Below are 12,522 nucleotides of genomic sequence, written 5' to 3' on the forward strand. Positions count from 1 at the left end.
TGTTGGATTCATTCCTGCAGGAAGGACTCCTCCAGGAACCAGCATGCTTCTCTAAGCCATTGAGCAGGAGTATATTTGTCCTAGGGTCCTTGAATCCTCATCCATCCAATACGCAGCTAGCACCTGTCTGAGCACATCGCGTGGCTAGGATTCCTGCTGAGCCCAGATGGGCTGTATTAGATTGACAAATTATTGCTATTTCCCTGTGTTTGAGATGGTAGGACAGATGTGTTTGGGTGGTGTGTCAAATAATTAAACACACATTTCCATCTGATTTTCTTTACCTGCTCTTGTTAGAAATAGGACCTCAGAATACTTAGGTGGAAGAGTACAAAATGTTTCTTTTTTTTTTTTTTTTTTTTTTTTAAATTTGTGCGTTTCACAGCACTTTGTCTCAGCTTCCCTGTGTATAGTCAGTTACCCCTATTGTTTGTGTGGGTCTTTCACATAGCAACAAAGAGATTTCTTTTTTTAAATAGGAAAGTGTACTAGTAAACCACAATAACTGGCAGGGGGACTCATTGGCAGGTGGAATAAACTATTTGTAATAATTTCTTAGTTGACTAGATTTGAAATGGCTGTGGCCCAGATCTTGGCTGGCACCAGGGACCTAATGTATTATAAAGCTGAGGGTGAGTATGAAGGGCCAGTTCCCCTCTGTCCGCAGTCCTGCCAAGGGACCATGACCAGATGCCAGGGTCTCGACCTCTCCTCGCTGGAGCAGGAGAGCTGAGCTGCAAGCTGTGTCAGAGACACACACCCCCATCAGTGCCCAGGATCATTGCCCAAGCAGCCCACTAGATTTTAGGACCATCATTGGGACACTCCTCACCCATCAACTACACTGGCACTTGCCCAAGTTGCAACAATCATAATTTACACACACACACACACACACACACACACACACACACACCAAGGTGAAGAAACTCACACAGCAGTTTGCCAGTTTCACCATTTGGGGCAAATCTCTTCCAGGCCCCAAAACAGGCAATCAGTGCAACTGCTAGCATCACCAGCAAGTAATTTAAGGGAGGGGCTGACCCAAGGGGCCTGCAATGTCCACCCCACCAGGAAGAACAGAGGCCTCATTCCTTTCTACCATCAGATAGATGCCAGTAGCCCAGCCCCTCACTGCTCAGTGGCAGTACTGCTGGGTGGTAAATATGCCCAATGGCCTATGAAGGGATGTTAGATGGGGTGGGTCTTGAGTTACTACAGAGAATTTTTTCTGGGTGTCTGGTTGGTGAGTCATGCCCGCATGCTCAGGGTTTAACTGATAGCCATATTTGGGGTCAGGAAGGAATTTTCCCCCAAGGCAGATTGGCATAGGCCCTGGGGTTTTTTTGCCTTCATGTGTAGCATGGGGCATGGGTCGCTTGCTGGTGGATTCACTTGAAGTACCTTGAAGTCTTTACATCATTTATTTGAGGACTTCAATAACTTAGTCTTAGGCGAGGGGTCTATTACAGGAGTGGGTGGGTGCAGTTCCGTGGCCTGCGTTGTGCAGGAGGCCAGACTAGATGGTCATAATGGTCCCTTCTGACCTTATAGTCTGAGTCTATGAATATTTAGCACAATTATAGAGTTACACTAGTAGCATCCTGCTCAGGGAACAGAAACCAAGGACAGTATTGAGGGAAATGAGAGGGCAACTGAGGGTGCGGCTATATTGGAGCAGGGAGGTGTGATGCCCAGCTTGCGTAGCCGAGCTCAAGCCAGGCCACTAAACATAGCCATGTAACCGGGTTAGCTTATGCTACCCCAGCTACATGGCTATTTTTAGCATGCCAGCTCCAGCACAGCAGGTATCTCTCTGCAAGCTGGGCATCACAACTGCCAGCTCAAAGGTAGCCGCACCCTCGTCTAACAAAAGCAGTGATGGTGAGCTTCAGCTGCATGCATCTCACCCCGTACAACATACAACCACGTCTTTCTCTCCTTCTCAATAGGGGAAGCTGGGGAACAACTTGCTCTTGAACAAAGATTGGCTACTGTTGATTTAGTCTTACCTCAGGAATTGGTTCATCAAGTCATTAGAGGTGAGCCAGTAAATAGTGGTCAACGCCGTATTATCAAGTCTGTAATCCAAAAGGGAGGAAAGAAACTGAAAACTAGCATGGTGACACTCACTTTCAGAGAGAAATTAAAAATAAAGGCGAATCAAACACACCCTACTATCAAAAGTGAGGGAAGCAGACGAGAGAGGAAGCAGGAAAGGCAAGTAAAAAGGCAGGATAGTTAAATTGCAAGGCATAAGAAATATTTGGGCCAGACAGGAGTCCTCCAGAATGTGGAAATCCTGGTCACAGGAGAGAATGGCCAGTGGATCCATGTAGCCATTAGGTGATCAGTTCCACCCCAACCTTGCTCACATTGTTCCAGTCCTCCAACCCCACTGCAACTTGGGCACACAGTGAACCTCCACCACTATTTTCCACAGTGTGACGGAGCATAGACCTTGACTCTTAGGTTTCAAGAATCCTGCCTCACCTTCCTTTCCCCACCCCTAAATACACAATTACAGAGATGGGGCAAGATCAGATTTTGCTCTTCTGGAGGTAAGAATGGCTATACTGGAATTTAAAACAAATTAATCTCCACATAGAGGCAGGGCAATGGAATTATCCTTGGTTTCTGCTCTTTAATTTCTTCAATGTCTATCATTTAGCTTCTCTGTGCTTCAGTTCCCATCTTTAAAATGAGGACTATAATCTCTCTCACACACACCACCTTAGATAGACAGAATTTTCTCCCCCTCCACACAAATTCCAGTTTCTCCACTGCTTCTGTGATATTTATCAACCTGATTTACAGTTGGCTGGACTCTGAAATAGAACACAGATCAACAGTTCAGACCGAGCAATTTGAACCACAAGCAAAGAAAACACAAAGCAAAGGGCAAGGTGACAGTTTTACATTTGTAATCAGCCTGCCTTCTCAGCATTTAATTTAAATCAGAGAGCTGTTTCTTAGCTCCTGTAGCAATCATCCTGCTCAAGGAAATGGAAATATACTTAGGAAGCTAATACATGTGAATTTGTTTGGGGGGATATTTATTTATGAGACTGGCACTTCAGGGTGTTTAGATGGTAATTTCAAACTGAGAACTGCACTGTGTAAATTTAGAAGCCATTTTTCTAAATGTCAAGTATTTATTACATGAAAAATCATTTTGAGTGTGAAGCAGCTCCCCTCAGAATGGCAATGCATTTTGGGGAGGGCTTCATGGATGAATAGAAATGATCTTTGAGAATGGAAAAGTAAGTGCTTTGTGTGAAATTGCATTGTGTGTAGTGACAGGAAAAATGAACAGGGCAGGATGGGCAGACAGTTATTTTTCTCTGCCTCCTGCACCAGGTCAAGGTAACTCAGTGTAAAATATAACTGGATCTGGCTTTCCTGGAAAAGCTGTGACGAATGTTACTGTGCCTCATAATACCATAAATTCTGGGAGCTAACTGAATCAAGGTGAGAATCATAGCAAGGACTTGCAAGGACCTGCACATCTACTAATGTGATACACCATCACAGGTCCTAACCAAATCAGCCACACCATCAGGAGCTCGTTCACCTGTACATCTACTAATGTGATATACGCCACCATGTACCAACAATGACCCTCTGCCATGTACATTGGCCAAACCGGACTGTCTCTGCACAAAAGAATAAATGGACACAAATCAGACATCAGGAATGGTAACATTCAAAAACCAGTAGGAGAGCACTTCAGTCTCCCTGGACACACAGTAACAGACTTGAAAGTTGCCATACTTCAACAAAAAAACTTTGAAAACAAACTTCAGCGGGAAACTGCAGAGCTGGAACTCGTATGCAAACCTGACACTATCAGACTAGGTCTGAATAGAGACTGGGATTGGCCAGCCCACTACAAAAAATAATGTTCCCTCTTTTGACATTCAGACCTTCTCATCAACTGTTGTGAATAGCCTCATCCACCCTGATTTGAATTTACCTCGTTAACACTTGCCCTCTTCACTGTGATGTAACTCACCCATCCTTGCATTTGTATATATACCTACCAAACTGAAGTTTCCATTTCATGCATCTGACGAAGTGGGTTTCTGCCCAGCAAAGCTTATGCTGAAATAAATTTGTTAGTCTTTAAGGTGCCACAGGACTCTTGCTGTATAGCAAGGACTGCATTTACAAAGGCACTTAGGCACCTGAGTCTAACATTTAGGTGCCACTGACATTCTCAAAGTCACTGCCCAGCTGCTACCTAATCCTATAGGTGCCCAAATCCCCCTGGCACTTAATACATTTCCACTAGTGGGCATGTGCAAAGCTGCCTCAGTCCTGATGCGTCCCTACAGTTCAGGAGCAGCTCAGAGTCCCTAGAACAGGCCAAAGCTCTGCTGGCTCCTGAAGTGGGATTCTCAGACTAGGCATTCTCCCACTATCTCACCAACAGGCCTCGAGCCTGTAGGTGTGCTCAGAGCAGGCTTGCAGGCTTAGGCCCCGCCCAAAAAGACAGTGTGCATGCATACTTTCCCAGATTGCCCAGTAGTTAGGGAGATATGAGAGACCCCGTTTGAATCCCCCCAGCCGATTTTAGAGCTGGGATCTGAGCTCAGATCTCCCATATCCTATATTTGCTGCATTCAGTTTTCTTTCCAAGTCCCTGAAGTCATTCTTCATTACATGGTGTTGTGTGCCCCCACACAAGGATATAATCAATGAGACTTACCCAGTGTGTATTAGGCTGTTCAACATCATCACTGTGATGCCCTTTGTGCTAGCACCTGGGAGACACCCTTCCTTCCTTTTTGTGTGTGTGTGTGTGTGTTGGGGGGAGGGGGGGAAGGAGGGGGAAGAGGAAGAGGGGAGAAGGGGTGTGGAGTGTCACATATTGCTTTGGCCACTTTCCTCATGGAGTCACTATTCAATATCAATTGCCTCTTCCTTTTGTTTGCTTTTCAGTCAGTGATCAGGCTTTCTTTTCACTTTCCTTCGACTCCTCCTAACCTGGACTACTTACTTGTCAGGGGCAGAGTAATTAATGTTAATGGGTCTATTGTTCTGTCTATAAAAAATGGAAATAAAATGTTTTAAATAAATGGCTCTATAACTATTTCCGTTCCACTCTTCCTACAGCATTTTTCTTCACTGATAACGCATCCTTCCATCTTCATTCCCCACCACTATTTCATGTGGACTCTCAAGCTGCCATCTCTCCCTTGATGATTGCTCTCTTTGATTCCTGTCTGGTTTGGCTTTCTTGCCAGCTTCTCTCCTGAATAGAAACTAGCTTACAGAGCATGTACATGTAGTCCTCATGATCTCCATTTATAGACAGGAATACTATTTACATGCCTGTTCCATACTAGACTGCCTTGGAAACATCAATATCCATTATTCAGAGTAGTAATTGCTTATATCAGGGTCTCTCTCCTATATAGTTGGTCACTTAGTGTCATGTGCTCTACTAGTCCATGAAACATCCAGATTGCAGGTCACGGACAGATTATGCCACATTTAACACCCACTCAGAACCAACTCTCTCTTTGCCTGGGATCACCCTGCTAGCTCTCTCTCAGCTGATCACTTGCTCTATGGCTTTATTGCTCTACGCAATACATTCTATTGCTCTATGCAATATCCTCAGCAAATCAGCCAGCTCCTCCAAAGCACATTCAGCACAATCACCTTGAGTCACACCTCATTTCAGACCCCAAAGAGTCACTTCATTATAATGGCCTGCAGTTTAGATGAATTTAGAACAGCTATAAGTTAACGTACTCCGAGTTTCTATTTCAGACTCACTGTTAAATATTCCAGCAATAATGATTCTTCACTTTGGAAATGATCTGTATTACAGTAAAACCTATAGGCCCTAACTAAGGGCATGTCTACACGTACAGCGCTGCAGCTCTGCTGCTGCAGCACATCTGGGGAAAGACATTCTATGCCGACAGGCTCTCTCGGCATAATAAAACCACCTCCGTGAGCTCTCCCACCAACATAGTGCTGTCTACACCTGTGCTTATGTCCGTGTAACTTATGTTGCTCAGGGGGAAGTGGCTTATTCACAGCCCGTGACATAAGTTCTGCTGAAATAAACTGTAGTGTAGACATAGCCTTAGACAGGGGACTCATTGTATGAGGCAACATTAAAAGACATAGTAAGAGACAAGGCAGACAAAGAGTAGGAGGGAAAAGAGGGAGGAAGTAACTTGCCTGGGGTCACAGAATGGGTCACTGACAGAACTAGACTTGGCTCTTTTGACTCCCTGTCCAATGACCTGTCTCCAAGACCACTTTGGCTGATAAACAGTTTACTTTATTACAATAACTCAATCTGGGACCACCGCACCCCATCCCTTCCACTTCAGGTTGTTGGACGCTCCACAACTAATCCTTCTCCAGTCCTTCTTGTAGTAGCCCTTTACAGTTTAAGAAGCCTGGATAGAAATGGTTTCTCACTCCTGAAAGAGATGGAGATGGCAGTTATTTAGGGTCTTCCTTTGGAACTCTCCTGTGTCCCAGAGCCAGCCTATACGACATTATCATTGTTTGCCTTTGCAATGTACTTATTGATCGGATGCTGCACAATGATTGCTGTGATGAGTGCAGAGAATAAGAACTGGCATCTGGAATAGGGCTTTTCACCTGCAATGTGTGCACTGCAACTATACAAACAGTGGAAGGAATAAGCATGGCTGAAAACACTGACAGGATATATTCCACTCCTCTGCACCGCACAGGGGTTGAATTTATTAACAATGAAGTGGACAACTTCAGAAGCATTGAGGAACAACATCAAAGGAAGGTATAGGAGTTATGAGGAGTAGAGTAAAACTTCAAGATCTTGACTTTGCCAATGACATTGTTCTCTTTGACACAGGTGACGATGCCACAGAAACACCACTATCAATGTCAAACATGAGGCTACCAATGTAGGATTAAAAATCAGCCAACCTCCCCCCACCTTGCAAAAAGTCCTGATAGTTGAAAAAGAAGTCAGCAGAGCATGCTTAATGAGTCTGTATATCTTGGAAGCACAATCAGTGTTGATGACCAACTCTACAAGGAGGTGGAAGCAATAATTGGGAAGGTATGTGGAGTTTTTTCAAGAATGGCAAATATTTGGAAAAATAAGGAGTTTCATACAAGAACCAAGATAAAGGTATACAGTGTTATTGTGATATCCACATTGTTATATGCTTCTGAAACTTGGCAAATGCTAGAAGTTCACAACAGAAAACTTAACACATTCCATCAGAAATGCTTGCAGAGAATACTTTGTGTCTGCTGGTGGGTTAAATTAACTAATGCTGATATATTACAAAGGACTAGCCAGCAGACCGTACAGACAATGATTTGAAAAAGAAGGCTGAAGTCCCTTAGACACGTTATATGGATGTCAAAAAACCATATTCCTAGACAAGCCCTTGACTGGATATTGTGATGCATTCGTGCCTAGGATAGTCCACCTGAAAACGGCAAGGTCAGGGCAGGCTGCAAAAGGAGAGCAGATTTTCCCAAACTGGTATCTAACACTATAGTTAGATTCCCCAATCCAGTCACAAACAATGCTCCTGATTTTCCACATTGGTTGTAAAGAAGCTAAAAACAAGAAGTTACACAGCCCCCTTTATTGCATTTCAGTCTCTGGTCCCCCAATTAGCAACTAGTAAACAGATAAGTTATTAAAACTTATTCTCTTTATCAAAAATGTTCTCCTGATCCACAAAGAGTTAGCCACAGTGCCAGATCAATTCAAGTTTGGATCTTATCCAAAATACCACACTGCCAGCCAATCCTTTACTAACTAAAACTAAAGGTTTATTATAAAAGGAAAGAAACAAATGAGAAGAGAAATGTTAAATGGTCAAAGCAATCTGATACATACAAATGACTTTAAAGTCCATATATATAGGATTCTCAGCAGAACTGTGGAGTTTGCAGGCTTGTACAGTTCCTTTGGTGTTCATCCAGTACCTGGATGGGTCTCAGTCCTTTGTTTCACAATTTCAGTTGTAGATGAGTTTGTCCAGAGGTAGGAAGCAGGAATGAAGACAAGATAGGGATGGTGCAGCTATCTCTTTGTCATGTGACTTGTCCCAAACACAGCCCCACAGCACATGGCATGGAAAAGCCTCAGAGTCTCCTGTCCCTAGGCATGTTCTTACATGCCCTGGTGATTTATAAGGTGTAGCCCCTGGGTTCTTTCACTGGATACATAGTACCTTTCAGTTCCCTTCATGGGACATTAATCAGGCTTAGTGTTGCTGCTATCCTGTCTGGGGTGTCACCCAGAAACACAGCACAAGTTGAAATACAAATATACCATACATATTAAGAACTTATAATACAAAATTGATACATACATATAAACGCGCTTATCAATCTTTCCAATGGCACCTCATATCTCATATGAATTATTGTAATTTTGCAATATTGATATCAATATTTTTATAAATGGTCACCCCTAATCAGACAGCATCACAGACATGACCTGGTGACAGACTGAAAAGAGGATGACAACAGATGACACATAAGAAATCCATTGAGAAAGGTATTGCTGTCATGGAAACAGACTACCGTAGAGCAAGCAGCATAGCATTTGACAGACAGAGGTGGAAAAACAGGATTGCCTCATGTGTCACAAGGCATGAGAGCATCTAATCTAATAATAATGATTTCTTACCTAGTGTCCACATCAGGGCCAGAGAGCCTCTTTATCGGTGAAACTCAAATAACTAATCTTTGCTACAAAACAGGCCATTAAATATCCATGTTATTTTAAAGTACATTTTCAGTTGAATTTTAGAGTTTAAAATGTACCTGATTCAGGTGGTTCTTTTTCCCTGTGGTTGGGCTGTCGTGAGTGTTGCTGCTTCATTGTTAGCAGAGATGGCTTCTTTTGATAACCCTAGTAGATATGCGGGCTGCTTCTTTCCCCATCCGACTCTTGCTGTCTTGCCTTCTTGTTTTCCCTCTCCCTTCATCACTGTCTGCCCCCCAACTTGTTTTCCTGTCTCACTATCCTGATCTTCATTCAGTGCTTCCTCAGACCGTGACATCTCTCTGCCCTGCAAGGGCCATCCATAGGGCTGCTTACGGGGATCCTGTGCCACAACTTCTCTGAGGAAATTCCCCATGGAGCCATTGCTATGCTTTATGCTGCCAGAGCAGTATAAAATGGCTGAAACAGGGAACATTAGCTGCCCCCTTCACTTCTGGGCTCAAGGTGGTTTTTGTTTTTAAACAGGCTCATCCCATTTCACTGTTACATGAAACTATTAAAGCTTCTTGAGTCTTCAGGAGATTAACAAACATTCCCATCCTCCTCAGCCTAGACATAGGTGACTCTATTAGAGGGGTTGGCTTTAAAAATAAAATGTTACAATGTTTCTACTACTCAAGGTGTTGGGGCTGGAAAGGAACAGATGGGGAGCTAAGCTGTTGTTGCCTGTTACAGCCACAATCCTATTCCTCTACTAATCCTTCCCCTTACACTGGATCCTTTAATCAGCCAGCAGTTCTGGCAATCAGTGCCAGTATAGGGCAGATAAACAATCCCATCATGCTGCTTTCCATAGCTTTGAGCCTGCCATTTGCATTACCATTGTCATGCTAGTCTTCCAGGGCCTACTCCCAAAGCCTCCAAAATAATCCCACTTGTGCTGTTTTCTCTCTTTTGGGGAGGTATTTACAGAGGCTCACCAACAGACCATAATCTCCCCAAATTCCAGTGTAGCCATTCACTACTTCCTCAAAAAAACCTGCAAATAACTTTAAAAGCCCCCCAAAGTCTTGCAGCGCTGACAATATTTTCTTTTCTTTCTATTGCTCTTCAGGTAACATTTTATGCCCATCTTCCACAAATCAAGGACTGTATACGCCACTGCCTTGCCCTGATGTAGTTACTTTCACCTGTGTCCAATGAGTGTAGCCTACCAGCACCTGTTAAAGAGAGTGGAGAATACTGACTGTGTAGCATTTTACACTGCCTTGTGCTCAGCTGTAAATGACTTTGGTCTAAGGCTGTAGAAAAGAATCAAATAGTTTCAGTGAAAAGCCACAGGGTAAGTTATCTGCTGAATCAAACAAGCCAAATACAATAATACCCAGTTCTTATACTGTACTTTTCATCAGTAGATCATAATAGAACATTGCTACTGTCCATAATTACCATTTTCCCTAGCTTGTTCCTCATAACATTTCTCTTCATTTCACTTCATTTTCTCACTAAATGTCCCTCTTTATCATTCGTCTGTATTGACAAGTATGACAACGGATGAACAACAGCAAATTTCCACTCGCTTAGGAAGGATAACACTAGAAAAACACCACAGCCACCATACAATTAAGTACCAGGAGGTGGGGAAAAAAGCTTTTCACACTATACATATGTGATCTCAGATCAAAGTTCTGATGTAGATTTCATCCTGTAATGAGTTCTGCTTGCATACAGCCTCACAGATTACAATGGAGGCCCATGCGAACTCAGGGTTCTAGCCATGCAGAACTCATTGCAGGATTGTCACCTTAGGCTCAGAGCTACAAAAGGACTTAGATGTGGCAATGCTGAGTCTTGCAAAGTCTAACTTTTAGGCACCATGAAAATCACTGAAATCTATAAAGCCTGCGTTATGCGCCTTGGCTCCCTATAGAATGCATGGGGAGAGCTAGGCACCTAAGAAAGGGATCCGCAAAAGACTGCATGCTAGGCGAGAACTGCCTAAACTAGCCAGAGGAAGATGGTGGTGAAAGATGTGTGTCCTAAGCCGTGCCCCTCTCACAGAATGAGGCATCTAAGTCTGGGCTGTAGAGAGATGCTTGTCCTTGTTAGTGAGCCACAACCATGAAACCCCTCTCCTGGAGTCATGTGTTTTAGGCTCCTAAGCCATTTCTTACAAGACATGGCTTAGACACCTGCCTACCGCCACACAAAGCTGGAGGGAGGTGGAGGCAGCTTGCTTATATGTCTTAGCCCAGTACCTAGAGTACTTATCTATCTAGGACACCATCGGTCTGTTCCCACTTCTGCCCGGCAAGAGTAAAAGAGTTGAAGTGGGGTTTCCTATTTCTCTGATGAGCATAATTGCCAGTGGACTATGGGATATTCTAACGTAGGGCTCTGGGTTGAATCCATTCCATTTTAATGATTAATTGGGCCACAGAATGAGTGAGAACCCCTCTACAGTCCAGTGGTTGGGGCACTCACCTGAGAGGCAGGAGATCCCTGCTCAAATCCTTTCTTAGCCTCAGGCAAAGGGGGTAATTGAACCAGGATTTCCTACAAGCTGGGGGAGTGCCCTAACCACCATCTTAAAAGTTATGAGGGAGGCAACCGCCTCCATCAGTTCCTCCCTCTCTCCCCTGGCCATTTTGTGAGGAGCTAGGTGTTCTCAGAGAATGGCTACCAGATCGGCCCCTGTAGGAAAGACAGGCAGAGGAATGCTTGTCTTCCCTTGGTGTGAGGCTCTCACTGGGGCATAGATGTCAGCTAGGCACCCAGAGGCAGAAATTTAGATGCCTAGGGGATTTTTAGAGCAAAAAATGTATCCACTGAGTGAGTTTAGGCACTTACAGGGTTAGGCAGCAGCCAAGTGAGGGAGTTTTGGATTGCAGTGTACCCTAAAATGGGGACTTAGGCACCTAAAGCTGAGGTTTAGGCACCTTAGCCCCTTTATGGAGCTGGCTCTTAATTGCTAAAATTGATAGAAAAAAAAAAGTGTGTATTGGGCTTCAGCTCACGTTGGTATTTATCTAGCCGCAGAGGGCATTTATCCTATGGCAATGGGTCGTGAGTTGCCTTGAGTGTAATGAGAATACTCATATAAGGATCTGCCCCTAACGGAAATGTCAACTGTAAAGCCATACCACTTTCAAGGCTGTCTCAAATTTCTGTCACATGGTTAAACATTTTCAGTCCCATCTCCAGGCTCCAGGTTGAATCACATTTTAATTTTGGCAAAGTTCTACCATCCCTGTGGCTCAGCTGAGCAGCTTGTGTACAACTCTATTCCATACAGGTTCTTGGAGCATTCTCATCACGTATGAGACCTCAATGTTCATATTATTTTACTTCATGCTTTCCAGCCACAGACTAAACAAAACAGCAATGTGCTGATTTATAAAGGACAGGCTAAGTTCACCCAAAGAAGGGGCACCAACTTTTCTTTTAAACAGGAGCTTAGATTCTGAGGGAATCACAGACTTTGCGGGAAACTTGTTGACATACATACCCTAACGTCTTGCTAAGGAGACTACAGAGAGCTACTGCCCCCAGTCCTGGATTAACAAATCCATCATGTTTTATTACCAATAAGGGATTGTATCCAAAGACAGGTTTCAGTTACCAAGCAGGATGACGTGAAAATATGTAGCAATGTCACAGCAGCTGAGAAACTGACATTTGTATTTCTGAATATTTGGCAATGATTTGACATCAGCATAGTGAATAGCATACCCCACGGTGCACTTATATGTCCAAATTAGTGTATGATATCTCAAGTCAAATGGCATCTCATCAGATAAACACTTCAA

This window comes from Emydura macquarii, unplaced genomic scaffold, assembly GCF_026122565.2.
Source record: "Emydura macquarii macquarii isolate MOO-44397 ecotype Brisbane River unplaced genomic scaffold, CSIRO-AGI_Emac_v2 contig_2422, whole genome shotgun sequence".
Classification (NCBI taxonomy): domain Eukaryota; kingdom Metazoa; phylum Chordata; order Testudines; family Chelidae; genus Emydura; species Emydura macquarii.